Source organism: Pogona vitticeps, chromosome 1 (assembly GCF_051106095.1).
Source record: "Pogona vitticeps strain Pit_001003342236 chromosome 1, PviZW2.1, whole genome shotgun sequence".
Lineage (NCBI taxonomy): Eukaryota > Metazoa > Chordata > Lepidosauria > Squamata > Agamidae > Pogona > Pogona vitticeps.
In genome coordinates this window covers 23,891,068-23,916,345 of record NC_135783.1, presented here as the reverse complement: position 1 = coordinate 23,916,345, position 25,278 = coordinate 23,891,068, and the positions used below count along the sequence as shown (strand labels likewise).

The 25,278-nt window shown below is 40.2% G+C and overlaps 1 protein-coding gene across 5 annotated transcripts in view; it reads left to right on the top strand.

The window, feature by feature from the left end:
* Positions 1 to 204: 204 nt before the first annotated feature.
* The window catches only part of PPM1B (protein phosphatase, Mg2+/Mn2+ dependent 1B), a 66,878-nt gene continuing 41,804 nt past the window's right edge, over positions 205 to 25,278 (top strand). For 2 of the 5 annotated variants that reach the window (XM_078382907.1, XM_078382906.1), the window contains exon 1: positions 605 to 700. The gene's annotated coding sequence lies outside the window, so the exon portion shown is untranslated. Of the gene's footprint in view, positions 555 to 604; positions 701 to 25,278 lie in introns of those variants that run through there. The other 3 variants (XM_020800537.3, XM_020800535.3, XM_020800536.3) reach the window with 3 other exon arrangements.

The following is a 25,278-nucleotide window of genomic DNA, read 5'->3' as shown; positions in this document are numbered from 1 at the left end:
GTGACAGTTTTATCGACCAATAGAAGTGAAATGTGCACCCAACGGACATTGAGGGGAAACAAGGTGTTCTGTAAGTGGCAAGTAGAAGAGCCAATTGTAATTTAAGAAGCAAGACACTGACATAGAGGGAAGCCAATGGGAAAAATAATTAGGGAGCGAAGCTTTGAATGACTAAGATATTGACCAATGGTTGAAGGCCTTCTTTTTTATGCCGGTAAGACTCGATCTTTAGAGGTTCGAGGAGGGAGGGGGCTATCTTCCCCTCCTCCCACCCGGTGCATTCTGACGTTGCGCGGCAGGGAAGGAGGGAGGGCCCAGTAGCGGCCGCTGGGACGGGGGCTCCCAACATGTCCGTGCTGTTAGCTGCGCTCGGACTGCGAGAGCCGAGGACCGCGAAGGGAAAGGCCGCTGTGTGAGAAGGGGAAGGAGAAGCGGCGGCCGCGGCGGCTCCTTCAGCTTTAGCCTCACCAGGCCCGGCTCCTCAGTGGGGGCTGCCTATCCTGCCTGCCCGGGCACGGGTCTTCTACGCGAGCGAGGGAGTCCTACGGCGCCAGGTACGGGCTCGGGCCGCCTTTTCCGCCTGAGGAAAAGCGCGAGGCGGGGGTTGGGGTGGAGGTGGGGGTGGAGAGGCTGGCGGTGAGGAGGGAGAAGGAGGCCTCCTCAGGCAGGAGGCCTCGAGTGCCTTGAAGGGAGATTTAAGGTGCGGGGAGAAGAGGGCGGGCTGGGTTTGGGCCTGTATTGGCGTTTCGGGCAACGGCGGCGGGGGCTTCGACTTGCTGCGTAGTTTGAATCACCACCATCATCAGCAGGAATGGCTGGATTGGTGCCTGCGTTATAAGAGTTGGAGGGGGAGAGAGAGAGGGAGGGAGGGAGGGAGGGAAGGAAGGAGGGCGGGCGGCGCCGGCACTCTGGCGGCTGGCCGTCGAGGTGGAGGGATGGAAACGGGATGGCCGGGCCGGCTGGTCGTGGGGGGGGGCTTTGGTCTCCTGTCTTAGGGATGATTGCATGGAGTGGAAGGAGGGCCTGCGCTTTGCGGGGGCCTTGGCGTGAGAGATCTGGATGTGGGATGGGCGGCTGAAAGGCAGTCCTAAGGCGGGGGTGGAAAGGAGATTGAGAGGGTAGCAGGAGAATGGGGAGGACAGTAATTATCCGGGTTACTGACGCGGAGGGAGGCCTGACCCGAGGGATGTTTTTTGCACCCAAACACACGCACACCCCTCACCACCACCCCGAGTATTGGGGGCCGGATGTTTTGTCCTTGGCCGCGATCCAAAACTTCTGTGTTGTTTTTTAAGTCTGGCGCTCCCCGTTGTTCTTTTTTAAAGCGATCGTAATAGGTTTGTTACTATCTCAGAACGCCTGACATTTGTGGCTCCTTTGCTGATAAGCTGAAATGGGCAGTTTTCGTGTCCTGTGCTTACTAGAGACTCCAGTGTTTCGTCGGAATAGAGTTCTCCCTTTAGGGCTGATACTGTAACAGTAGTAATCATCATCCTTATCGTCTTAGAATTGTGGACCCTAAGAAACTGTATGTTGAATAACGGCAGTAATGCTGATAGTGATATTGTTTGTGTCGTCTGGAAGTATATCTGGGGACACACAGGACTTCTAGGGGTTTATTGGGTCAGCCATCTCACAATATTGTTGGTATAGAAAGCTTGTACATTTGTGACAAGGGAATTTGCGTTGTGCATGCACACCTGAGTATTCAGCAGAAAAGTTTGAGGATGTAACTTTTATAGGTTAAGTTGATTGTATGCTACGATATCAAGATAGGAATGTGCTTTGTGAATCTTAGGTTTCTTTCCATGAATCTGTGTGTGTCTGCTATGTGGAGTAATGAACTCCACATATATAAGAGCCCTCTTCATTTATCTAGTGAAAGTTCTTACGAGAACAAACTAGTAAGTTTCTTATGTCGCTGTTTATCTTACCCGTGTATGAATGTAAGTTTAACCAGGGACATAGGGCTGAATAAAAGCATGTCAGTGGTGAGCTCCTATTGCCAAAGAGTTGAGTCTGATTAGAATGTATTGGATTTGCTACAGGAAGGCTGAACTAAATAGGTGCAGATTATTTTTTTAAATACTGAGGGGGATCTTCATATGTAGTCTGGTTTCAATGTTGCCCTATGTAAGACCAATAATAGAGATGGAACATCTTGTGACACATGGCTAGTTTCCTGTGATAAATTGTTACTTAACCTGTTTTCCCCCAAATAAAACCTAACCTGAAAATAAGCTCTAGTATGATTTTTCAGGATGCTCATAATATAAGCCCTACCCCAAAAATAAGCCCCAGTTAAGTGAAACCCCGCCCTCCACCATTATGCAGCAACCAGAAGAAGATGACATGACTGTAAAATAAAACATCCCCTGAAAATAAGCCCTAATGCATTTTTGGAGCAAAAATTGATATAAGACCCTGTATTATTTTCAGGGAAACATGGTAGAGGCAAAAAGAAGCATCCTTAATAGTCAACACAAAACTTATCCTAGCATTTACAGAGAATTTGGTTGCATGGGCAGCTTTTTTTTTGTTTGTTTATTTATATTTTGGGGGTGGGGGAGGCCTATTATGAACTCTGGATGGACAGAGCCTCTCTGGCAACACATTCCTTTAAAACAGATGAGCAAGTATGGTCTCATCTTGGAACATTACTCCCATAATTCCTCACCACTGGTTTTGCTTAGCAAAGATGGTCGAGAGTTTCAGGATGAAAATATTTGGAGGGCCCTTTTTCAAGGCACTGACTACTCATTTTACTTGCACATTTTTCTGTAGTGCTGGCAGTTGTGCCATCTCCTACTGCTTGCAGGGGGGCTCTGTTCATACCTATTATGCTATTTTTTAAAAGGGCAGGCTTTGAAATTTCTTGCCATGTGCTATTCAGTATGTGGGGAAATTGTAATTTATCACACATGATCAGCTACTGCTTAAACAGAAACCAGGAGACAAGGCATGGTTTACTTTGCCATGTTGAATTGTCTGTGCTTCCTCGGTGGTCCTATCTCTGTTAACCTGTGTTTTGGAGGCTGTACATAAGTGTGAATCTGGGGAGTGTGAAGTGGCTGGTTGTATGCAGGCAGTAATGCTTTCTACAACTTATCAGCCAAGTTTTAAGAATGGTCTCCCTATTTATCACATAGTTGAATGAAGAGGTTTTGTGGGCTGGTTACATGTCTCAAATCTGCATTCAGATGTGCATGTACAAAACGGTCTTAAACATCTAGGGAACAGATATTTGGTAATGTAACTGATTTAATTTTTCCACAGGTGGACAGAGTGATGCAGCTGATAGCTAAAGTCATTGTGCTGTTATAAAGTAATGGACATGAAAGGTCAGATCCAAACTCATCTCGGATGGTTTTGTGAAAGACTTATTTTCACAGCCTTGTGCTACCTCAGAGGGTTTTTTGTTTTGTTTTGTTTTAAACAGCTTAATCAAATATACTATGGAAATGTCCCATATAGTTTATGTGTAGTTAGGGGCTGTAGAAAATCAGTATTACATTCCTGGTGTATCTGCTACTACTTTTCCCTCAGAGTGGTATAAATATACCAGATGGGCAGGATATAAATCAAATAAATAAATAAATAAATAAATAAATAAATAAATAAATAAATAAATAGATAGTCTTCTATCAGCTGAAATTGGGTGATATTACTGGGTTCATTCATATTTAAGCAGCTGCTTGCTGCAAGCTGCTTATTTCCCCCTTCACTGTCTGTCACTACCGTATTTCCCCGAAAATAAGACAGGGTCTTATATTAAATTTTACTCCAAAAACACATTAGGGCTTATTTTCAGGGGATGTTTTATTTTAAAATCATGTCATCTTCTGGTTGCTGCACAATGGCGAAGGGTGGGGTTTCACTTAACTGCGGCTTATTTTTGGGGTAGGGCTTATATTACGAGCATCCTGAAAAATCATACTAGAGCTTATTTTCAGGTTAGGTCTTATTTTTGGGGAAACAGGGTAGTACTCTGGATTCTAGTCTTAAGGGGACAGGAGAAGCAGTGCATACAGTCATTGCAGTATTGTTCCTTTCTAGAGTGAAAGCAGGACTGCAGAAATATTGTGGGCACCTCAAGTTTCTGAGGAGTGAGCAGTGACTGCAGTGGAAAGGGGAAGAAGGTACTGACATTTGTACCTGGGAAACAGCTGTTGGTAAAAGAAAAATTGTATACTCAATAATCATGTGCTGCCAAGTCAACTCACATGCGTATCATTGCACATGCTCAAAAGTCAAAAATTCACTACAGTCCCCTCCTTTTCCTTTCTGCCCATAAGGTAGAAAGTGTGTAACCCAGTTCTGTATTTATTTAGACCACACTTCCAAGCCCTACATTCCCTTCTCAATACAGTATAGAGCTCAGAGTTCCTGGCTTTCCACCTAATAGTCAGAGACAGACAGAAAGGATCTGTGATGGATTTTTAGTTCATCATTAGGTATGTGTGGTTAACTTGGTTAACATGGTTAACTTAAAACTTCTTGGCTTTTCTTGCTGGGTTGACTACTGCAAAATTGTTGTAAAATATGTGAATGAAATACAATCATAGGTGTATGACATGAGGAACAAAGCCTTTAGATATACAGATGCTCTACAGAAGAAACACTGCTTTCTTGTAATTACAGAGTCATGGTGCTGGTTCTTACCTGTGAAATCCTGAATAGCTTAGGCCCTATTTTAGAAATCTAACTTCTCTTCAATAAGTCCTATGTATGTCTGTTTGTTAAACTAATAAGTACAATAATATGGATATCATTGGAGTATGTGTTTCCCCCCCCTTTGTCTACTCTCTGTATAGCACTTCATTGCTCTGGAGTTCTGGCAAAAGTCAAATACTATGATAATTTGACATTTATACACGTTTTATCTTTAAGTAGGGAGAGACTTAAAATAATTGAAAAGTCTGTGCTTTTTGCCATGAACAAGAATTTTCCCTTAAACTCCCTAAACCTCTGCTCTGGACTGTAGCCTGCAATTATCTCTTCCACCTCATTTTTTTCTTTATTTAGTGGTCAGTGTTAAAGATTAAGCTATTTTAGTTCTGCTTTTGATAAATTTTATGTTAGATATGTATCGTTAAAAAGTACTGTGATTTTTCCAGATCTTTAAAGGCTATGGAAGATATTTATAGTAATCATCAATCTTACCCACTGAAAGCCAGTAAAAGCAGATGGTCAATCACTTGTAAGCATCCCTTGCTTCCTTGGCCTCTCTAGTCCTTTTTTGTCTTTTTTCTTCCTGCTAAACTTGAGTTTGCAGTCTCCTTGATGCAGAGGCTATCTCTTGTTCATATTATTCCAGAATACACAGTATACTTTAGTAGCTTACAGACAACGGTAAATTTTGCAGTGGTTTGAAAAGAAATGAGTCTGTTGGAGGGAAGTTGTATAATTACTGCATGGCATGATACAAGGTAATACTGATAATGAATCTACCAGTGGACAACTTTTTTGTTGTTAATAGTAACTTCACGTCTCTTCTGACTTTCAGCAACCCTTTAAATTAGTGACCTTGAAAAGGCTATCATTTTGTTTATTTAGACAGTTCAACTCTTATTTGGTCTTCCTCCTTTCCTGCTGCCTTCAGCATTTCCCAATATTGTTGTCTTTTCCAGAGAACTTACATGAAGAATTAAATACATCAATTTCGCTCAGTAGTTTCAGGTGACCATTTGTGCTATGGTTAGTAGATGATAAAACTATTGTGTGGTGTCTGTAATCATATGGAACATTTATCTAGGTAGTACAGTGCAGACCTTTTTGTGGTTTGCATTGTTTTGGATCTGTTATTCCAGGTTTCCATGTCTTAATTGTCCCTTCGCCGCTTGGCCAAAGGGAAAACCTAGTTTTCTATATAGTTGCAGACATTCATAACGTGTTTATAAGCAGCCACCCAACAGGAAATTGTCAAGAAGGCTACTTTAAGTGTAGTAGATAGGATGCAAAATGAGATCTGTTGAGAGACATTATTGAAGTGAAATTTGGAAGGTTAGAAAGTACAAGTTGTTCTTCTCTCATTCAGAAAAAAAATTGGATACATCTCAAGAAGCATTTTCAAATCATACGCATAAGCACATAGAAATACTGTATGGCAGAGAAAATTACAGCAAGCATTGTTAGTTACTATTTCATTGATTGTTCTGTTTGAGCTTTTGCAGCATGCTTACAAAGAGGAGTCATGTACAGCTAACTTTACTTACTCCCTTGTTATCAAGATTAACTCCCTTCTCCCACCCCCACTTCCCCACTGTCTTTAGAATTTCATCAATTGTCTTGACAGAAATACTCAACTTGGTCTTAATGAAATTCAAACCTTGTCACTCAGGCAATGTATCCTCTAATTTTGAGCCCCACTGGGCAGGGCTCTGCCTCTCTCACAGCTTCACCACTGCGTGCATGTGCTACTTGCCCCCCCCCCCCCATGCGCTGGGTTCCATTGTGATTGGAACCTAACATGATCACTGCATGGAGGAGGAATACAGCTGTGTGGAGGGAAGCTGAGTCATGCCCTTGTTCATGCGCCTAGCTTATCAGGAACCTTGCACACAGGTATGATACATTTTGCTAACTCCATTGAAATGGAGCTGTGTGGCCACTACAAAATACAAATGCAAGAGCAGGTTATAACTTTAAAGACAATTTAAAAAATGATAACTTTTGGACTTTAAGTTCTGCACACCGGTACATGCCTGACAAAGTGAATGGTCCTGATCCACAAAAGCTAGCAGATTGTATGATTTTTTTAGTGTTCTATTAAAGTGTTGCCTACTCTTGTATTTTTATTTAGGAATTCGAGATTTCCTTAACATAGAAGTTATTGGTATATGTTCAGTGGTTGTAATGTACTTGCAACAGGAGTGGGGGATGTCTAGTCATCCGTATGTAGCTTGGTTAGAATTCCCGTGAGCACTGACTGATATAGGCAAGGGCCTTATAGTGATAATTTGGGAAAGTTGTGTCTAAAAGGTGCTTAGATAAAGTGGAGAGAAAAGAACTGTTGAAAGTTGTGTTGCAGTGGACTGTAACTTAGAATCATAGTAAAGTGAGGTTGTAAGGGGCCTACAAGGCCATCAAGTCTAACCCCCTGCTCTACACAGGAATACAATCAAAGCATATCTGCCAGGTGATTATCCAAGTTTTTCTTGAATGCCTCCAGTGTTGGAGCACTCATCAACTCCCAAGGTAACTGGTTCCACTATCCTACTGCTCTAAACAGTTCGGAAGTTTCCCCTGATATTCAACCAAAATCTGGTTTCCTTTAATTTGAGTCCATTGTTGCATGTCCTGCACTCTGTGATGATGAAGGACAGATCTCGTCCCTCCTCTGTATCACAGCCTTTCAAATATTTGAAAAGTGGTATCATATCACCCCTCGGCCTTCTTTTCTCAAGGCTAAACATGCCCAATTCTTTCAACCTTTCCTCGAAAGGCTTGGTTTCCAGCCCCCAGATCATCCTTGCTGCCCTCCTCTGCACTTGTTCCAGTTTGTTAGCATCCTTCTTGAAGTGTGGTGTCTAGAACTGGACACAGTATTCAAGATGAGGCCTAACCAGTGCTGAATAGAGTGGGGCTAGCATATTGTGGGATTTGGAAACTATACTTAATGCTACCTAAAATAACATTTGCCTTTTATGTAGCCACATCACACTATTAGCTCATATTTAGCTTGTGATTTACAACAGTTCGAAGATTGTTCTCTCCCGTAGTTTTGCTGAGCTAGATATCCCCCATCTTGTAACTGTGCAGTTGGTTTCTTTTTCTGAGGTGCACTAACATGCACTTATCCCTTGTGGCACAGTGGTTAAACTGCTGTACTGCAGCCAAAACTGTGCTCACAACCTGGGGTTCAATCCCAGGTAGCCGGCTCAAGGTTGACTGAGCCTTCTATCCTTGCGAGGTCGGTAAAATGAATACCCAGCTTGCTGGGGAGGCAATGTGTAGCTATTCCACCCAATTTGGTATCTGCAGATTTGACAAGCATTCCCTGCTGTCCCTCATCCAAGTCATTAATAAAAATAATGAAGAGCACCGGGCCCAGGACTGAGGCTTGGGGTACCCTACTTGTTACCTCCTCCCAGTTAGAGAAGGACTCATTAATCACCCTCTGAATATGATTTTGTAGCCAATTGTGTATCCACCTGACACTTGATTTATCCAGCCCACAGCTACCATATTTTTGTGTGTAAAAAACACTTTTTCCTTAAATTATTAGACAAATAAATTGAGGGTTGTTTTATACATGGAAGGCAGCCGCTTTTCCCTCCCTTTTGCAAATGCAAGGGGCTTAGGAAAAAAGGAGGCCTCCCTTCAGGTAAAGCAGCAATGAAAGGCTGCATGATCACAGCCCTTTGATCCTTAAGCCCTTTCATGGCTGCTTTACTCACTTCCTAAGCCCCTTCACTTCGCAAAAGGCAAGGAAAAGTGGTGGTCAAAGGGAGTCCTTTGATCCCTGCATTTCCCTTCCGTTTGCTAAGCTCTGTGGTTTAGCAAAAGGACAGGAAAAGCAGGGATCAAATTTTCTAATTTGCGTTTAGAAAAGGGGGGTGTCGTCTTATACATTGGGTCATCTTATAAATGGAAAAATACGGTAGTTAGCTTGCTAATCAGTATATCCTGGGGCACTTTGTCAAAAGCTTTGCTGAACAAGATGTACTATGTCTACATCATTCCCTCTGTCAGGGAGGTTACACTTTCCTCTGCGCAGCTTTCTTCCTTCTCTATGCATTGATTGTGTTAGGTTCCTGTTGCAACAGAACCCAGCGTGGGATTGGGCGGAGTTGCGCATGCACACTGGGATGAAGCTGAGAGAGAGAGGCGGAGCCCTGCCCAGCGGGGCTGAAAATTAGAGGGGACATTGGAGACAGAGATTGGGTGGCCTCCCTACATCCCCCGAAAATGGGTAAGACTGAGCACACTCAGTGGGCAAAATCATGCTGTATAACTTTCACTGGCATAAACCAGATTGGGCACTGGAAACAGTTACATTAATTCAAAGCTTTCTATCAACCAGGAGTAGCAGCTGCAGTTCTCAGAAATTTAAAACTTCTCTGCTGCCCCTAAAGGTTTCCCTAGGACCAAAGGAATTCCAAGGGAGCCCAAGAACCATCTGGGTGATAATAGGAATTGTTTAATTAACAAAATACAGACACAGCTGATGACATTATCAGGCTTGTGCAGTGTAATTTTAAGTTACTGGATTTCAGCCGATATCGTCTTAGTTGTAGCGCAGAGTATAATGTTCAGCCATCAGTTTGCTAATATGTCTATTATGTATTACATTGAAAGTACAGTGGTACCTCGGTTTACGAACGCCTTGCTTAACGTAATTTTCAGTTTACGAAAATCTGTTGAAAATAATGCCTAGGTTTATGATTTTTTTTCCCGCACTACAAAGCAAGTTTGTATTACGCCTGGGAGGTTTATAGCACCACCCCATGCATGCATTCCTATGGGAAACTGCATTTCAGTTTGCAAATTTTCTCATTATGAAATGTCCTGGAGAATGCATTAAATTCGTAAACCGAGGTACGCCTGTACAACTGTTGCATCCCAAGCCATGGGACCAGTTCAAAGATCTAAAATTTTTCACGTTGCTGCAAACTTTGCTGTCTATGTTGCCAAATAGCTAAATACTATGTATAATTATCCAAGAAGCAAGTACTGCTTAACCCAGTGGTTCTTAACCTTTTTGAAAGAAACGCCCCCTTGAGCCATTGAGGAAGTTATCGCCCCCCTCTTATTTCTTATTATATCTTATTTGTTTGTTTGTTTGTTTATTTAAGACACTTAAATCCAATGACTCCTGAAAACAAAATTCAATTCCAAGATAATGAAATGCCCCCAAAAATTAACATTTAATGATTTACTTGCAAGCGAATTTTAAGACTCAAAAAGAAATATAAAAAGGGCATAAAATGCAGGAACTAAAAATTTCAAGACGAAAACTCTGAAACTAAATTAAGATAGGAGGAAAATACATATTCATGCACATTGTAAAAAGGCTGCAGCCATCTTGACAGGTTTGGCTTGCTCCAGCGCCCCCTACCGCCCCCTTCTGCTCCAGCACCCCCACGCCACCCCTTTTCGTTCTACCGCCCCCCTGAAAAATGAAATCGCCCCCTGGGGGGCATTATCGCCCAGGTTAAGAACCACTGGCTTAACCTATATGTCAGAAATGTGAAAAAAGGAGTTTCTTTTATTTATTCTCTTTGCAAATAACACAAACAATTTTTTTCTAAACAGGTACAAAATATTTGCTGAATTTGTAGCCGAATAGGGTTTTAATTTATAGCCTTTTAAATTATACTTGGAAGTTGTTGATTTACTACTAGGTGCCTCATGTTTCTTTGCTTGAGATTTCAGCAGAGCAAGTCTTTCTTCCAGTCAGAGTGGATTAAAAACCAATGATTTTTAAAAATTACCTTGATTTAAATCACTGTTTTAAAAATGTAGATTGTTAAAAAATTCATTTACATTTTTTAAAAATTGTTTCAAATCCTCCGTGCTTTTGATGGATTGCAGCTGGTTTGGTCTATGTTAACTTAGTGAAAATTTGGCTTCGGGGCCATTTTTCCCTCATGAAGGAATTCTTAAACTTGGTAGTGAAGATCTTGTTGTGATTTCAGCTCAAGACGTTAATGCTGCAAATATGTCAGTAGAACTTGCTTTCTCACCTCTTTGATGTCAGCTCAGTTTGCCATCAGGTGCAATTTCCACACTTCTTGTAGTAGTTGTTTAATGCTATAACTTTAAGCAGCATACTGTATGTTGGTAGCTCTGAGAAGTTGCAAGAGAATCCTTCCTGTTTTGTTACATTTGGCTTCATCATTGCAGTCAGAGTTAGGATGAGTAATGTAAATTAAGTATGTTTCCCTTCTTTAGTTTTAATACATCTAAAGGTCTAGGTTCTGGCCATAACAGTTTTCTCAACCAAGGTTCCCTCTAAGGCAGACTCGACTCCGCCTCCCTTTGTGCTTCTTTCCTCCTCCTCTGCACAGTGATTGTTTTCAGCTCATTTGTTTCCTCTTGCAAGGGAACCCCATGCGAGGGGAAGAGTCATATGAGAGAGAGGCAGAGCCCACCCAGTGGGGCTGAAAATTAGAGGGTACATTGTCCTGAGCTATTCTTACATTTCAAGAACTATTGATGTACATGAGAATAAACCCTACCTGGGTATGCCCATTAGCTCTCCTGGTAATATTTATAGAAAATGTATTCTGTGACTGGGCTTTGAAATTAAAATTGATTCTGAATCTGAGAAAGTTGAAAATAGCTGCTGTGAGTTCTGTATACAGTGTCTTGTTTTCATATCTGGTTGGTTACAGTTTGGGGCCTGTTTTCAGGGGTCTGTAGTAGATCTGTGTTATCTCTTTAATACCCATTTTGAGATGAGTGTTTGGTGGTTTTTTAGGTGTTAACTTCTGAACTAAGGAGCTGTTGTAGTAAAAATGGGTATGATTAATAGCCTAGATGTGGAGAGTGGGTCAAAGTCATTCATGGCCTTGTTGAATTAGAAGGAACATTCTTATTTGTGTTACTGGTTGCTCTCTGTCGGCTGTACTGTATATTGCCCACAGAGCATTTTTTTTAAATTTCAGCATCCCTACCAAATTTAAATGTTTTAAAAGGTTATCAAAATGGCTAGGTTTTCTGATCTAGACATTTTGAACAATTATTCACTGTTTAAAATTGGCTAGGGTTGTTGGGGACCAAGCAAAATTGCACTGTTGAATCCGCAGGTACCAAATAATGGGGGGAGGAGCCTATCTCATGCTTTCCAGCTCCATGAGGTTGTTCCTGCCACAGACTTCAGATATGTGGCCATAGACAAGATCGAAGTTTTAATGATCCCATCACATGCTTATATTTTGTCACTTACTCATCAACTATTTAATGGGACTTGTATCATTGGTTTGTTCCTAAGAGGATAACATTCAGCTTCAGCTGCCTTGTAATTTGATTCCAGCCAGTTTGGATCATGCCATGACTGTGATATCACAGTATCAAAGTGAAGTCCGGAAGCATTGCCATCATTTCGAATTTGGCTTTTAATTCAGGGAGCAAGCTTCAAAAACAGAAACTTGAAAAACTGTCATTTACTTACTTTGTCATTGCATGAAGTACTCAAAGAAATAATGTATGTGCATTGTAACAGAAGTACCACACTGCTTATTGCTAGCTTATCATACTACATAATTACTGTTTGCTGCTATCTATAAATCTTGATTCACTTTTTGGATAAAATAATCAGTGATGTATGCTTTTACTTTCCAATCTGTTTCAAGTTTTATAAAGTACTTTCTCACGAGATGATACAACAGTTGTTTATAGTCAGTGTAGCCCACCCTCTAGCAAAAGCATGAAAGTCTTAATTTGATCAGTAGTCAACAATAACAACCATTAGCAGTCTGAAGTAAAACAATACAGGACTAGTGGTTTAGTGCTGAGTACGTACTCCATACTAACTCTCACTCCCAACATTAGTATAGTAAGAGTGTAGTAGCAGAGACTATCAGAAGTTAGTTTGAAGGATATAAATTCAAGGTTTTCTTTATCTGTGAAACTTTTCCAGTGATCTCAGGCTAGTTATAATTCTTAGCTTAATGTTAGGATATAAGGCATATTGGTGCTATCATGATTCTTGGAGCAAAGCTGAAACGCTGGTAAGACAAACGAGTTCAGCAAAAATACATATTGTGTATATTTAGTTTTCATGAAACATTAAATCTAAGTCCTTGCACGTGCTACCTTATGTGTAAATAAAACTGAAAGCAACTCTTGACTTTTTAAAAAGAGCCTTACATCATTTCTTTATTACAGTGCCAATCTTTGGAGAACTTACTCCATTTAAGGAAGGGATAGGGGAGTGTGTGATGCTTCTGGTGTTGTTGGGGGTGCAGCTCCATGTACTGACTAGGACCTGAGGATAGCTTCTGTCCAGGAACAGTTGGAAGGCTGCTGTGTTTCCACTGTTCCATTAAGCAACAAATACTGTACTAGAAAATAAAAGAGTGCTTCATGTAATTCCTTGACAAAGTGTTGTCTAGGTTTAGTACTTTATTTTTGAGGGGGGTAGAGTGGTTGACAAGTACATGAATGATAACTTTATAAACCTATAAGTTTAACTAATTGTATCATTCCTGTATTGAAGATGAAAGATTGAAGCTAAAGGAGTATGGCTTGCCCGTGGCCCATCTTGTCAGTTCATGGCAGAAAACAGATTTGATCAGCGTTCTTTTGACGTGATGTCATTGAGCTCCTGTGGTACATATCAGAATGTTTCCCTTTCCATAGTGTGTTTTCAGATTGGATAAAAATTAGCATATTGTAGTCATAGGAAAATATAGCAGCCTTTTGGACTGAGCCAGAGCTCTGGTGCATGTACTGTAGTCTTGTTGATATTGACAAGCAATGGTTTCAGATAGTAATTTTTCTGCCTTACTTGAAGATGGCAAGGATTAAATCTAGGTTCATCTGCATTCAAAGCAGGTGTCCTATCACTCAGCTGCAGCCCTACCTGTAGACCAGGGGTCTAGCCAAAGGTCTCTGGGCAGCTTACAACAATTAAAATACAATAAAAAGATAAAACAATTAAAATACAATTTAAAAAGATACTCTAAAAATTGCCATCAGGACCCTCAGTTGATATTATTTCAATTAAAAGCCTTCTGGAACAGTGAAGTTTTGACCTGGTGCCTAAATGTCATCAGCGCCAGATGAATCTCAGTCAAGAGGGCATTCCATAGTTTGGGGGCAGCTGCCGAAAAGGCCCTTTGTCTACAAGCCATCCCTCTTACCTCCTTGAGGGACGGCTCTTTTAAAAGGGCCACCTGGCTAGATCTTAACTGCCAGGTAGGTTCATATGGAAAGAGGCGGTCCTTCAGGTATCCAGGCCCCATGCCATTTAGACTTAATGACTAAACAACAATTTCTACATCTGAAACCCTTAGACAAAATGTATAGCATCTCTTTTTGCTACATTAGTTGCGTGTAGAAGAACTGACCACATTGAACAATATCCGGTTATATTACCATATTTTACCGTGTATACAACCCTCCAATGTATAAAATGACCCCTTAATTTTGACCCTTGATGGAGGCGGAGCAGTTAAGGGCAACTGCCCCTCCACCTCCATCTCCTGCTGCTGCTGTCTCTGCCGCCCGCCCGATTACCTCCTCCAGTGTAACTGCTGACTGCCGGGGCTCACGTCGCTGCCTTGTCCCCTGCCCTAAGGAGATTGTGGGAGGAGGTGGCAGCAGAAAGAGGCGCCTGAGCTCACGCGAATGCCTCTTTGCCTCCACCTTTGCCTCCTCCACCGGAGGGGACAAGGCGGGCGACATGAGCTGGAGGTGAGCCTTGGCAGTCATGTTGGAGGAGGTAATCGGGTGGGCGGGGAAGGTAGCAGCAAGAGGTGGTCCGAGCGCGTGTGAATGCTCCTTTGCCTCCTCCTCGGGGCCACCAGAGGGGACAAGCCATGAGCTCTGGAAGAGGCAATTTGGGCAGCGGCGGCAGGAAGATGTGCTCGAGTGCACCTGCAACTGCTTCTTTCCATGTATAAAATGACACTCAATTTTTCCTCTAATTATTTCAGGAAAAAGTGTCATTTTATACACAGAAAAATATGGTATGTCCCTGATAACATTTCAGCAAACAAGGCTTATAGCATCTTGGCAATATTTCACTTAAAAAGGTTTTCATAAACAGATGTGGTACAGGTCATACTTCAATATGAAAAGAGAATGGAATCCAGTGCCAAGATATGAGAATAATATTCTCCTCTGATTAATCATCACAAACAACTTTCAAACATGTCTTTTTGTTACCTTGCCTTTATTGTAGGGTGGGTAAAAAGAAATGATTTAAAAAAAATTAAATGGATTTAAATCACAATTTAAATAAAAAGAATTGATAAATTTAATTCAAATCATATCTATCCTTTATTGTATTATAGTTCTACTTCTTGGCTGCTGTTGACTGCCACGCTTGTTTCAGTACTCTGTCTAAACTGTAGATACACACTTACCTACTGAGGTTCCATGGAACTTTACATCTGAGTACATATGTCACGTGTTGTGCTGTCTTGGTTTTTTATTCTCTGGTTACTTCCCTAATTTGCTTTCTGTTCAGCTTTCTGCCTGAGAACAAGAAGAGTCCTGCTGGATCAGAACAAAGACGTTTCTTGTTCACAATCCTCTTTCCCACAGTAGCTAACAAGGTGTATATGAGAAACTCACAAGAAAGACATGAGGAAAATAGTCTTTCCTTGCTGTTGCCATATAACTGTTACTCAGAGCCATATTGCTTCTGATATTGAAATAGTATATGGTTGTCATGTATAGGAATCATAGATAACTTCACTCTTCATGAGTTTGCTTAACTTACATTTAGTTCTATCTAATCTAATGGCCCTTACTGCATCTTTCTGTAGCAGATTCTGCAGTAACTGTGCTGTGTAGAAAAATATTTTGCTTTGTCTTTACAGAAGAAAAACAGTACTGGTATAACCCCATTGGGTTAAATTTTAAATATGAATTCCTGAAAGTTAAATATGTTAGGTGTTGTTGTGTGCCAGGTTATATAACTTGTATGTACTGTAGTAGTAAATACTTAGCACATTTTAAAATTTGCAGCAACTCAGAGCTGAAATTCACACCAGTCGGGTTATGCCAGTTGAATCAAGGCACTAGACTGGTGTAACAAGTACACCATAGTGTGAGGGTTCGATTTTTAGCTCTTCGTTCAAATAAATAAGGAAATCTCTTCATTTTAGAAACAGGAGTAAGGTTTATTGGAGTGTTTAACAAATAACCAGTGTCAACAGAGTTATCCCAACATCTTTCTCCTTCTGACAACGGGTCAGTCAGGGGCTTCCATTCTTCATCTAAGAACGGGTCCTTTTCAGCTACTTTCCAGAGACCCAGCCAGTCTATAGACAAATTCAGGTCTACCGCTGGTCCCGCAGGGACATGGTGTCTTCGTCCCAGTCGTCCACCCACCCGGTCTTCCAGGGTGCTCCTGGTAGTCCTTCTGCATTTCCCTCACTCTCCATGTCAACCTCTTTCCTCTCTCTTTCTATCTTCTCCTTTTCCTCTCTCAGTCTTCATCTCCACTCCTTGGCTTCTGCTTTTCCCCAATATGATGGTCTAGGGCAGTGATGGCGAACCTTTTTGAGCTCGAGTGCCCAAACGGAGAAACAAAACCAAATTATTTCTTTCGAAGTTCCAACACTGCAATTAAATCTGAATACTGATGTTTTATTTTAGAAAAAAAAAACAATTCATACAGTTGTCTGAACTGATCATCACCTTTTGTCCTCAAAGAAAAACATAACAGAACTTTCAATGATACAAATATTTCTTTGTTGAAAAATAACAATTAACTCTAGTAAATGGAAACTGAGTAATACAAGCCAGATAATTTATACAAACTTTTAAAATAATTATATGTATGGGTTTTTGATAAGGATACTCGGCATGTTTTTGCACAGTGTGATTTTTGATGTTGTATGCATGCTGATAATTTGCCAAACCTTGGCCCATATGCTGTTAGTTTGAGAGCAACATATGCAGCACCCAGACAACCCAGATAGTGTGGTTGCTGCCCTTGAGACAGAGATCCTGGAGAGTGAAGTGGGCCTTAGAAAGCACAGCTAACAATAAGGCCAGTGGAGGTGATGGCTTTCCAGTTGAACTATTTAAAATCTTAAAAGATGATGCTGTTAAGGTGCTACACTCAATAAACCAACAAGTTTGGAAAACTCAGCAGTGGCCACAGGATAGGAAAAGATTAGTCTGCATCCCAATCCCAAAGAAGGGCAATGCCAAAGAATGCTCCAACTACTGTACAATTGCACTCATTTCCCACGCTAGAAAGGTTATGCTCAAAATCCTCCAAGGTACACTTCAGCAGTATGTGGACCAAGAACTCCCAGAAGTACAAGCTGGATTTCAAAGGGGCAGAGGAACTACAGACCAGATTGCTAACATGCGCTGGATTATGGAGAAAGCCAAAGAATTCCAGAAAAACATCTACTTCTGCTTCATTGACTACGCAAAAGCCTTTGACTGTGTGGACCACAGCAAACTATGGCAAGTTCTTAAAGAAACGAGAGTGCCTGACCACCTTATCCCTCTCCTGAATAATCTATATGTGGGACAGGAAGCAACAGTGAGAACTAGATATAGAAAAATTGATAAGTTCAAAATGGGGAAAGGAGTATGACGAGGCTGTATATTCCCCCCCCCCCCCGGCTTATTTACCTTATATGCATAATACATCATGCAAAAGGCCAGACTGGAGGAATCCCAAGGTGGAATTAAGATTGCCAGAAGAAATATCAGTAACCTCAGATATGCAGACGATGCTGCTCTGATGGCAGAAAGTGAGGAGGAATTAAAGAACCTCTTAACGAGTGTGAAAGAGGAGAGCGCCAAAAATGGTCTGAAGCTTGACATAAAAAAAAACACCTAAGATCGTGGCCACTGGTCCCATCAGCTCCTGGCAAATAGAAGGGGAAGATATGGAGGCAGTGACAGATTTTACCTTCTTGGGCTCCATGATCACTGCAGATGGTGACAGCAGCCATGAAATTAAAAGATGTCTGCTTCTTGGGAGGAAAGCAATGACAGACCTAGACAGCATCTTAAAAAGCAGAGATATCACCTTGCCAACAAAAGTCCGCCTAGTCAAAGCTATGGTTTTTCCAGTAGCGATGTATGGAAGTGAGCGCTGGACCATAAAGAAGGCTGACTGCCGAAGAATTGATGCCTTTGAATTGTGGTGCTGGAGGAGACTCTTGAGAGTCCCCTGGACTGCAAAGAGAACAAATCTATCCATTTTGAAGGAAATCTACCCTGAGCGCTTACTGGAAGGACAGATCCTGAAGATGAGGCTCCAATACTTTGGCCATCTCACGAGAAGAGAAGACTCCCTGGAAAAGACCCTGATGTTGGGAAAGTGTGAAGGCAAGATGAGAAGGGGATGACAGAGGATGAGATGGATGGACAGTGTCATCGAAGCTACCAACATGAATTTAACCCAACTCCGTGAGGCAGTGGAAGACAGGAGGGCCTGGCGTGCTCTGGTCCATGGGGTCACGAAGAGTCGGACACGACTTAGCGGCTAAACAGCAACATTTATAAAGCTTATCAAGTACATTGAAATCCTGGACTAATTTCCTCCAAAGTAAACCACCTCAGAAAAGTGTCTATATATAGGAGTGCAGACTTTTAATGCACATTTTATACACTACATAAAGTGTATACACACATTTTACTTATTTGAATGTAGTGTTGGAAAAGAGTTTTACAGATAGCATGACTTGTCAGAAAAATAAGTAAAGCAAATTAAGTGTGGACTTTCACTACAAGCTAAAGTAACCAAACAATGGTTACTGTACTACAGTGGCATCATAAGAAGACAAGCTCACTCGAAAAGGCAGCAATGCAGGAAAAAGTGCAAAGCAGTAGGAGAAAAAGAAGACTGCACAGGAGATGGATTGATGAACTCAATAAAGAAACCCAGTCTTTTGTTTGTAAGACCTTTTGTTTGGTGTCTCAGTCAAAGTAGGACCAGGAGCAGAAAGACTGGGATTCAGATTTTGGGAATAAACTGTGATACTAATGGTTGTTTTGCGTTTTTCGGGCTATTTGGCTGTGTTCTGAAGGTTGTTCTTCCTAACGCCAGTGATGACGAACCTATTTTCCTACAGCTGATCGGTGGTTTCAAAATGGCCGCCGGGTAAAAAAAAAATGGCTCCCCGCTGTTTTCTGTAGATTTTTCCCTTATAGTGACGTTCTTTCTTACAATTAAGGTTTTTACATTGTTATCCAGCTAAAACAAGCCTTAAAAGTGGCATACTGGTAAAATATATTTTGCCTACAACATATCCTATGGGCTAAATTTGCTGTTGTACAATTTAAAGTATACCCATTTGAATGAATGGTGTTTGTTGTGCATGACAAACTCAAGTGTCATTGCATCTGACAGTTTGGTTTTAGTTAGCTCTGTTGTTGAATTTAGTACTTTGTGATGCATAAATATTTGTTCAGTATTAATGCTAATCAGAATGGTAAATGGCTCTGCTTTCCACTCTGCCTTTCCTATCTTTGATCTTTTAATTTCTGCATTATTTTTCTTGACATTCAGATCATATTGCTGAGTTTTCGCTGGTTCTCTGTTTAGTCTCATATCCCATTTAAATGTAACTAATTTTGGCTTCTCTTTATCTTTCCTTTCTACTTTCCTATTATGTTTCAATCTAAGCTCCTTATTAATGCAGATGTTATCTTGCTGTTATGACCAGTATATTTTGTATGAAAAATGCTTTTCTTCTTACTAGAGTGTTCTACTTGAACATAACTTCTTTTCCATGCTTGCTATTTGTCATTTTAAATCTTAAGCAGGCTAGATTTAAGCCCTTTAACTTATCAACACATTTGTGCTTTATCATTTGGCTAAAATCTGCTTCTGATGTCTTTTGAATTTTGGTGAATAATTGCCACATGAACTTTCTTGATCTTAACACCCAGATAAAGTTTTATCTGGACATGTGTATTTGGCCTAAGCCAAAATACATGCTATTTTCCTATGGGTATAGTGATGTTTAGGAGATTTAAGTCCTTTTCTTTTGTAGTAGTAGTTTTTAGTAGGTTTTATTTATTAGTCTATTTTTTTCACTGCTGCTTTTGTGACTTTTGATCATTGTACATATATGTGTGTGTTAGCATGCTGGTTAGTTGACTCCCTATTTGACTTCTATACCGTCGGGCAATACTGTTCTGGGGATGACAGATTACTTTCTAATTTCCATATGAAGTCATATGTCAGCAAAGTTGTAGTGAGGACAGCTTAGATTAATAACCAAAGACAAACCAAACAGTGTAAGAAATCTTCTTTATATCATTATTTGCTATGCTGGGAGGCACGTACAAAAATTATTTATTTTATTTTATTTTATTTATACCCCGCCTATCTGGTCGATATGACCACTTTAGGCGGCTAGAGCTAAACAACAGAGGCAACCATCAGTGGCAAGGACCATTGTCTGATATGTAATGTAATGTATGTACAAGAATCAGTTTCAAGATGATATCTTTCTTATTTATTTATTTATTTATTTATTTATTTATTTATTTATTTATTTAAGACACTTACATCCAATGACCCCTGAAAATAAAATTCAATTCCAAAAAAATGAAGTGCCCCCAAAAAGTAACATTTAATGATTTAGTTGCAAGCGAATTTTAAGACGCAAAAAGAAATTAAAAAGGGCATAAAAACAAACCGCAATGCAGGAACTAAAAATTTCAAGATGAAAACTCTGAAACTAAATTTTTAGAATATATATTTTAATTGCATTTTAATTATTTTTGCCCTTTTATTTTGCCTTTTTATTGTATTTTAAATGCTGTAAGCCACCCAGAGACCTTCGGGTAGTATGGGCGGCATATAAGTTAAATAAATAAATGAATATAAATAAATTAATTAATTAAGATTGGAGGAAAATATATATTCATGCACATTGTAAAAAGGCTGCAGCCATCTTCACAGGTTTGGCTTGCTCCAGCGCCCCCCTACCGCCCCCTTCTGCTCCAGTGCCCCCACACCGCCCCTTTTCGTTCTACCGCCCCCCTGAAAAATGAAATCGCCCCCTGGGGGCATTATCGTCCACGTTAAGAACCACTGATATACAGCACGAATAAAGATAATCATACATTTTACAATAATGTGTGTGTGTGTGCGTGTGTGTGTGTAGAGGGAGACAGGGATAAATTATTGTAAAACTTTTGAATTATCTTTATTTCTGTAACGTTTAAGTTTTTAAAAACTTCACCTAATGTTTTTGGTCAAACTGCCAAATGTTAATATTAACAGGCTTACCTCTTTTTGGTCAAGTTCAATGTATTTATACTCACATGTAAAGCCCTACACGATTTGGCACCCTGTTACTTAGCAAATTGCCTTTTTCCAAGATGATTCACCCACACCACCAGATCCATTCAGGCAATGCTCCTCGGTCATGCCAAAGGAGGTCAAGAAAACATAAGCTAGAAGCTGAGCCTTCTTGGTGGTGGTGCCTATTCTCTAGAATCAACTCCTGGTTGAGCTGTGTCTGGCCCCCTCCCTGGCCACATTTAAGAGGCTGCTGAAAACAGTGCTCTTTAGAGATGCATTTGAGGGTAGCCTCCTATTATTCTTTTTGTTTCTGCCCTGCTATTCTATTCTTCTCCTTTTTAAGTGCCAAAAAGATGCATTTGATGTGCCCTTCCTTTTTTGGTTTTTACATTATTGTTTAGTTTATTGTTCTGGTTGTTTCTTGGGTTTAATTTTCTTTCACCACCCAGAATAGTGATTATGTACTAATGGGGCAGCATAGAAATACAATGAAATGCAATAATGTACAGTGTTACCTTGGTTTATGAATTTTTCACAATATGAAACATCCCAGAGGACGCATTACATTCATAAACAGAGGCATTATTTTCAATGGGTTTTCATTCGTAAACCGAAAATTACGTTTACCAAGGCATTTGTAAACTGAGGTACTACTGTATGCTTAATTTTTTTGTTAGCTTCTCTGAGGTAAATGTGGGAGGTGGACTACAAACCATTATGTAAATCTGTTCTTTTTCACTCTTTTTAAAAACTAGCATAAGTGACTTGAAAGTTTCCTCTTCTACAGTGCTAATGTAACTTACAATTATTTGTGGAAAATACTCTGTGTATCAGTGAGATGTGATAGAGGAAGGCATTGTACCGGTATGCTCACTGATCTGCGGGACCACAATTTTGTTTCCTTTTAGTTTCTCTTATTTCTATAATTAGAAGTTTGAAGTCCTGGTATTTGGGGACAAGTGTGAAGGAAAAGGTCCTACAATACATTTTATAGCACAGTTAACTTGGCCAGTCTCATGGGATATTATGCTGACTGGTTGCTGTTACCAGGGATACCTAGGATGCAGATTCTAGAAGCCCCTAGAGAGAATAAAAAGACAGTTGTTTAGTTTGGAACATCATTTGCAGAGAGTATAGAAAAAGTTTGGCTCTTCTAACGAGTGAAATGTAGGCAGAATACCATTCCTAGATTAAGTTTTGTTTCCTAGAGAGGAAATAGGAAAAGTTTGTTTCCCCGTAAGACTTGCTTAAAACTGTTGAATAAATGGAAAATGGTGACTCTAGAAAGGAATATAATCTTCTCTTTCCCAGAATTGGATATTAGGGTAAAGAATACTGTACACACACAATTAATCTTAAAGGCAGGGTTGTATATTTGTGTATGTATGCAAGATCTTGGGTGCACAGATGACAGTCAAGAGTTGCTTTGCCTTTTGATTCCACTGATCAGCCTATTTACAGTTTGGCCCTATGTTTTCAGCACAGTAGACAGAGGCAAAACCTAATAGCTAAAATGAAAATCCAGTAGCATATATTGGCAATGTGATCCCCTCCTAATATAGTTATATGAACAATTGATACTTCTTTGTAATATTGAGAATATGTGAAAATTAAAAAACTGCAGTTTTTGTTGTAATAACATTTATAACTTCCTTTAAGATTATAGCTTGCTTGAATTGAATTGTAGAGTAGTAGATTTCAGTTGATAATTACTAAAGTAGTACTACACTGTATTTAATATGTATGGCACCTGTGCTTAGAGAGCAAGTCATAGACCATATTGGGCCACTGAAGATGCCTTGACTGTCTCTTCCAGTGGCAGATTGCAACAGAAGTGGAATGTTGCCATGGTTGCCAGTATCCAGCTCCTCTGTGTAGTTGCCCTCCAGTAAAACTGACTGTAGTTTTAATGTTCAGTTGCTCACATTGGATAGACAGGCAATAAGCCAAAACTCTGACCTTTCGGGTTGGACTTTTGTCAGTTCTGCCAGTGCCTCAAACTTCTGGTGTTGCTTTATGGATCAGCTTATCACTTCTGTGAATCCTAGCAGCTGGAATGGTGTATACAGATTGTTGGGGTATATCAGGAGCACCTAACTTTGGGAACACCTACTTATTTATTTGTTACACTTCTCTCCTTGCTTTGTATTTGGTGAACCCAAAGTAGTGTGCATATCAGTGTGCCTTTCCATTTCCTCAAGACAATCCTATGAGGGGGGTTAGGCAGGAAGAACATAACTCAACCAAGGTTGCCTAGTCAGTTGCATGATGAGACAAGGATTTGAACCTAGGACACCTGATTCCTAATTGTTGTTTAGTCGTGTCCGACTCTTTGTGACCCCATGGACCAGACCACACCAGGCCCTCCTGTCTTCCACTGCATCCAGGAGTTGGGTCAAATTTATGTTGGTAGCTTCAATGACACTGTCCAACCATCTCGTCCTCTGTCGTCCCCTTCTCCTCCTGCCTTCACATTTTCCCAACATCAGGGGTTTTTCCAGGGAATCTTCTCTTCTCATGAGATGGCCAAAGTATTGGAGCCTCATCTTCAGGATCTGTCCTTCCAGTGAGCACTCAGGGTTGATTTCCTTTAGAATGAATTGGTCTGTTCTCCTTGCAGTCCAGGGGATTCTCAAGCGCCTCCTCCAGCACCACAATTCAAAAGCATCAATTCTTCGGCGGTCAGCTTTCTTTATGGTCCAGCTCTCACTTCCATACATCACTACAGGAAAAACCATAGCTTTGACTTTTGTTGGCAAGGTGATGTCTCTGCTTTTTAAGAGGCTGTCGAGGTTTGTCATTGCTTTCCTCCGAAGAAGCAGGTGTCTTTCAGTTTCGTGGCTGCTGTCACCATCTGCAGTGATCATGGAGCCCAGGAAGGTAAAATCTGTCACACTGCCTCTTACTTAATTTTCACACTTCCTGAACTGCAACGAATAGTGAAAAAGCCTTGAGTAGCATTCTTATCTTGAGAAGTACATGTTTATCACAGTTGTAAAGTGTACATGTAAGGAAAGAGGCAATGTGAATGGAAGAATAAGCATATTAATTTTTTGTTAGTTGCAACAGTTGAGTTTTTAAAATAGTAAAATGGAACTGTAATTGGACTGTAATGAAGAATGTAATCCATCATCTTCAGTGTTCAGGATTTTTTAAAGTCTCCAGTCTTTTCAGTACATCCAAATGCGGCAGCATCAATGCTAGTTCAACTTTAAGATGTTAAAGGAACTACAGTAGTACAGTAGCTTATGAATAACCTGCTTTTCTGAACACAGACAACCCTTTGATATTCTTTTGCTAAATATAGAATCTTTAATTTTGTAAATTAATTCTTCTAAGTATCTTGTAGCCTGAGAATACTTTTCTCTGATTTTAGCAGTAATTTATATCATCTTTCACATCGGCTAAGTTAATTTCTCAGTGCTTCAATTGTGTTTCTTATTCTGAAATATAAATTAATTTAAAATACATTTAAGTGCAAGTACAACACAGTCTTATGAAAAATATACATTTAATTCAAAATGTTTGAGATGGCCCTAGTGTAGCATGGCCTAGCTTGTTATGTGTATAATTGTCATTTTGTACAATTGTCAGTCCAGCTCTGTTCATAACACAGCTGCAGAAATACTGTTCTGTGAAAATGAATGTTCTGGTGAGACAAGAGTAGAAAAAAATCATCTCACTGAACTTGATCAGTGGTCAAAATTGCTACATTTGACAAGAGAAAGTGCATAGTTTCCATATTCTTTGTTTTACACTTGTGATTGACTACTTTGAACCTTTGTTTTCATCTTCTTAACAAAACATCTCCTTTTTAAAATAAATATTTGCTTTACTACATACTTTGAACTCTTAAGACTTGCTACTTATTGCTGTTTCTTCACAGTGGGCAGTAGAAGCAGTACTTTATGGAATAATATATGCAAAAACACATTCCTTATCCTGATTAGCTTACAGTTCAAAAATGGAGAAATATGAAAGTCTGGCCAGTTGAGTAAGTCACTTAACTTCAGTATGAGTAAAGAGGATTTGCTTACCCTTGTTTTTTGTTTTGGAAGTTGAGGGACTTTTATAGTATCTAATTGAAAAAGTGGAGTTGAAAAGAAAGTGAGTTTATATTGATCTGGAAAAGTTATTTTAGGAAATTTATTAGCAGTCTTCGTTATTGCATCACTCTATATAGTTACAATAAACCCTACTGTTGTGGCTTATTTTAATTCTCTGACCAGTATCCCTCCCACATAATCATAGTGTAATGGAGTTGGAAAGGGTCTGTAAGGCCACTGGGTTGAACCCCCTGCTCAATGCAGTAATCCAAGTTAAAGTACTGTATACTTGAGAGATGGCTGTCTAACTTCCTCTTGAAT